Below are 5159 nucleotides of genomic sequence, written 5' to 3'. Positions count from 1 at the left end.
TGGGGCGCCCCGAGTACAGCCACCTCGTGCTCCTCCTTGAGCATCTCCATCTTTGGAAGGAGCAGGTGTATCCCCACTGAAGAAGAGTTGGGAAGTGGGTTTATGACGCAGAAACTGCGCAGGTGGGTTGGACGCTGGGACGGTGCTCAGGGGCCCTCCGCCTCTAGGGTAGGTTTGGCTTCTCAGAAGTTTCTCTTTCCTGGTGTTTCGTAATTGGGTGAATTGGCTGGCTCTAGGTGGGCCAACCACTAAGTGTCAGGTTCCTCTAGAGCAGGGTGGGACGAAGGGCTGTGTGCTGTTAATCTTTACTTCCTTTTACTATGATTTATGTAACTCTTATTTTATAGAACTTGGTTTTTAATCCATGTAGCATGCATAACAAAATTTGCTGTTTTATCCATTTTACAGTGTATCATTTCGTGGCTTTTTGTACATTCTTGATGTGCAACAACCATAACTAATATTTAATTGCAGATCATTTTTATAACACAGTAAGTCCCATCTGGATTATTCACTCATTCCCAATTTCCCGGTCCCCCAGCGCCTGGCATTCGCTTTATCTGTTGGCGTCTCTCTGGATTTCCCTCATCTGGAGCTTCATGTGTATGGAATTCTGTAATACGCGGTCCTCTGTGAGGGGCTTCTTTCACTTCGAGTAATGTTTTGAAGCTTAATTTTGTCTTAACGTCTATCCATACTTCTTTCCTTTTTATGGGCAAATAATACTGTCATATGGATATAGGACATTTTTCATCCAGTAATAACTTGCTGGACATTTAAACTGTTTCCACTACTTGGCCACTGTTAGTAATGTGTATGTCACCCGTTCAGTACCTGGTAGTGGATTTTATGTGTCATTATCTGAAGAGCGGCCCTGCTCTTCTCCCCGCAGCCGGCACGGCCCCCTCTGTGTCCCAGCTGCGGGCACCAGGTTCTGAGGTGGACAGAGCTCTGTGCATGGGGCCTGCTGTGGGGGCTGCATTCTGTCACCCGGGGGTTAGGTCCCAGTCTTTCAGGAGACCGCCCCCACCTGAGACCCTTCTTTCCCTGCTTAGGGTGGACAGCAAGGCCAACTCGGCTGGACCGGGTATCTCCCTTCCCCACACTGGCTGGGCTCTTCCTGAGGCCATGTCTTTGCTAAGCAGGACAGAACGCTCTGGGCATAATTCAAAATGCTTGCGGTGCCGTCTCTGCCGGAAGCGTAAGGGGGTTTTTCTCTGTTCTTCACTCTGAGAACGCGCTGGGGCCCCCTTGAGCTGCAGGAGTTTTATCCCTGGACTTGGTCCTCCCGAAGTCTCCCCCAGGGAGTCAGTACCTTTGGGGGTTCCTGGCAAGCAAGCCCCTCTTCTCACCCGTCCCTGCAGTTTGGGAGCTGCTGCTACTGCGTCTGCATTCCCCGACACAGCCAAGACGAGTCCTTGATTTGCGGTTTCCGCATCCGCTCTCCTGTTGCGAAGCCGGGAGTGACAGCCTCCAGGCTCCTTAGGTGCAGGGCTGAGGACCAGACCTTTTGTGTTGAATTGTTAAATTTCAGGGACTACCCCTTCCTTTGACGGATTTTCCATGTTTATAAGAATAATTTCTATCTTTTTATTGATGTCCTCTGGTTTGTATAACATTGCCTCGCGGCTTCCTTCACTTCTTTGAGCATGCTTTCCTTTAGCTCTCTGACCATATTTATAGGGCTGTTTTGAGTCTTTTCCTGTTAAAGACAACATCTGATTCTCTCTCACCTGCAGTTCCTATTGACTGCTTTCTCTCTAGAGTGTGGGCTGTATTTTCTCTGCTTGCTCATAGGTTTCATTGGAAACTGTACAGTTTAGACAGTATGTTATAGCAATCCTGGGTCCTGGTTCCACCTTTCCAGGGTTTGCAGTTGCTATTTGCCTGTTCAGTATTTACTGCCTGGTTTTATTCTCCCCACCCCCACCCCCAGCTCAGGGAGGAACAGTGTCGGGCATGGCAGGGTATATCCATGTGTTGGCAGGGATATCCTGACCACAACCAGCTGACTCCCCTAACTGTTCACTGGTCACTCTAGTGTTTCAACCCTGCCCTGTTGTATAAATTGCTCTATACATGAATCCAGTCAAATTCTGGCCCCTTTGAAGGAGTATTTTCTGATGTCAGTGTTTGATATTTTTTCTGATGTGAGGACGGCGCACTCAGACTCTTTATTCCATGGTTCATTTCTGCAAATGAGCTGACCTACAGCTGAGACTGTGTCTTCGTTGTGTCCCTGCCTGTCCTCCAAATTGCCCTTCACCGAGGCCTGCACTGTTTCTGAGAGTGACCTTGGGCTTGGAAGTCATGCTCTATTGTAGATGAAGCCAGTTTTTTGGGAAGAGATTGGAGACTGTTTTATGGCCTGCTTCTCTTCCCTAGCAAAACCTCTGAGCAAGTTCTCTGGAGCTGCAGGTGGGAACCTCTCTGAGGGACTTCCCCTCCCCTCTCGGAGCTGAGCACTCAGTGGAGGGGAAAGCCGCTTGCCTCTCCTAGCATGGACAGCCTCCATCTCATGACCCAAAGCAAGACCAGTGAGGGTCCCCATGTGCTCAGTGCTTCAAGCCCCAGGCAGAGCCTCTGTTCCATGATTGGGAGCTGGGCAGGAGGGAGCCCCAGTCTCTGGACTTCACTCACCTGGGACTCAGCAAGAGGCGGCCGGGCAGGATGAGAAATGATGAAGTCTTGCTCCTCCCAGGATAAAGCCCTCCGGCTGAGTGCTGAGTGCTCGGGGAGAGAGAGCCCTGTGTCTGGCTACTTCAGTCTGGAGAGGAGTCTGCACCATGAGGACCTGGTGGGGAGAGGGAAGGGGAGGGAGGGTGTAATCTTGGTTCCTATGGCACAAGCTCTGACCTTTCTTTCTAAATTTTCATAGATGTTCTTGAATAAATGTTTCTCCACCTGCTGTTTGTCTTTGGGACCATTTCCAGAGTCTTTACATGGTTATTTTATATAATTATCACCGGTTTGCCTGGGGAGTAGGCCAGCTCATGCTGCCATGCTAGAAGGCATGCCCCCAGAGTTTATCAGAGGCATTTCTTTGTGGTCTGACAGCTTCACTGACCTGGAGCTCCAGACTCCTGGGCTCAGTGAAGGGAGGGCCACCCTGGAGAGGGTCATGCCTCCTCTCCTCAGATTCTGAGACCGAGGCTGAGGCTTCCCCGACCCTTCCTTGCTTTATACCTGGTGCCTTCATCTTCAGGTTAAATTTCAGAATCTGGTGAGAATGTCCATGATGTAGGCAGGGTTCTCTAGGAGTCATGGACCTTGTCCAGGAAATCAAGAGTGTTTTCTGTCTGGTGGATACTGCTCCCTGTGAGCATCTCAGATATTTCCAAAAGGGTTCACTTGCCTGAGGTGACCAATATTTGTCACAATTGATTAATTTTTCATCTGTCCCAAGTGAAATAGGTGGAAACTGGCCCAGATTGGAGAAAGCCTCACAGACCCCTCTCCACCACCTTCCTGTCTCAGGCCTCCATCAGAACCAGTGGTTCCTGCTGTTATTGGTTCTGTCGGTCCCCAGGGAAGGGGCTGCAGTGGGTAGGTGGATTATGTGATTCTGGGGTCACAAAATGCTGTGCCACCTTCCGGAGCCGCCGCAGCTCCAGGGACAGCCCAAGGCCCAGCTGTTCCAGCAGCTGAGCTCCCTTCCTGCCCAAGAGGTGGCCGTATCACTGTGCAAGATACAGAGCATGGCCCCAGGCACCGACTTCCCATGCAGGGCGGCCAGGTGGTGACTGCGCCACAGGGGCACGCAGGACCCGCCGAGCACAGGGCTCAACCTCAGGGCAGGTCCAGAGGGAGGTGAGGGAGGTATTTCCTGTTGGGGCCTTGGGTTTACCTTATACTCATTCACCCATGAGTCATGTCCATTCATTTATTTAATATTTTCACATATTAGCTTAGTGTCTCTCTCAGGATATCCTTTTCCATAAGGATTATACATTTTTAATGTACATAAATATATTAACAAAATATTTCTGACTAGATACATATTTTACCGATCTCTCCCCTCAGGGTACCTTGAAGCCCTGCATGAGCAGGAAGTGAAAACCAGGGCAGGCACGCAAATTACTGGAGACTTGAAGGTGTGTCTCCCCGCCCCCAAAGCCCCCTGGCAAAGACTGGGTGATTTATTGGTTCCAGGTACTTAATCTCTGTGCACACATGAGCTCACCACAGAAGTAACTGAACGGAAACTCAGTGTCTACGCCCAGCACAGAACACGGGCCTCACAGAGCTAGTGCAGGAACATCCCTAAACAAACAGCAACAGCAACAAGAGTGGGCGACAAAGCCTGGTGGGCCGACGGCCTGATTTCCACCGCTGCCAGATCATGTAATTTAAACTGTCCAGTTTTCAAATTAAGATTTTGAGACAAAGAATCACAAATACACAGCCCACACGCAGAGGGACACATTCGGCAGAAGTTGTCTTTGAGGGATCAGACACACCAGATGAAGATTTAAAATATGATCAAGGGGGGCGCCTGGGTGGCTCAGCCGGTTGAGCGGCTGCCTTCAGCTCAGGTCATGGTCCCAGGGTCCTGGGATCGAGCCCCGCATTGGGCTCCCTGCTCAGCGGAGAGCCTGCTTCTCCCTCTGCCTCTGCCTGCCACTCTGCCTACTTGTGCTCTCTCTCTATCTCTCTGTCAAATAAATTAATAAAATCTTAAAAAATAAATAAATAAAATATGATCAAGAAACCCCAAAGAATCATGTCTAACAAGTTAAAAGGAAATATGAGAATAGTGTTTTACTAAATGGAGACTATGAAGAAAGAAAACATTTTTCAAAGAACCAAATAGAGATTCTGAAGTTGGAAAGTGCGCTAGTGAAATGAGAAATTAGCTGTGGGGTTGAGAACGTAACTGACCCATCAGAAGAGAGTCAGCGAGCGAGTATGCAGGTCAGTAATTGGGATTATCCTGCCTGCAGAAGACAGATGAATCGGTCCTCAGAGGCTTGTGGGATGCCGTCAACAGTACCACATGGGTGCGAGGGGCCCCAGGGCAGAGGCGAGAGAAAGCACAGAACGAGCATTTGAGGAAAGAATAGCCAAAAGCTTACCAAATTTGATGAAAAAAATCCCAACTAATCCACATGTCCGAGAAGTTCCACAAATTCAAAGAATGACCCCAAAGAGATGCGCAC

The sequence above is a fragment of the Phoca vitulina genome, unplaced genomic scaffold (assembly GCF_004348235.1).
Source record: "Phoca vitulina isolate PV1807 unplaced genomic scaffold, GSC_HSeal_1.0 scaffold16, whole genome shotgun sequence".
Classification (NCBI taxonomy): domain Eukaryota; kingdom Metazoa; phylum Chordata; class Mammalia; order Carnivora; family Phocidae; genus Phoca; species Phoca vitulina.
The sequence above is the reverse complement of the archived record's forward strand: the minus strand, read 5'-3'. Positions refer to the sequence as shown.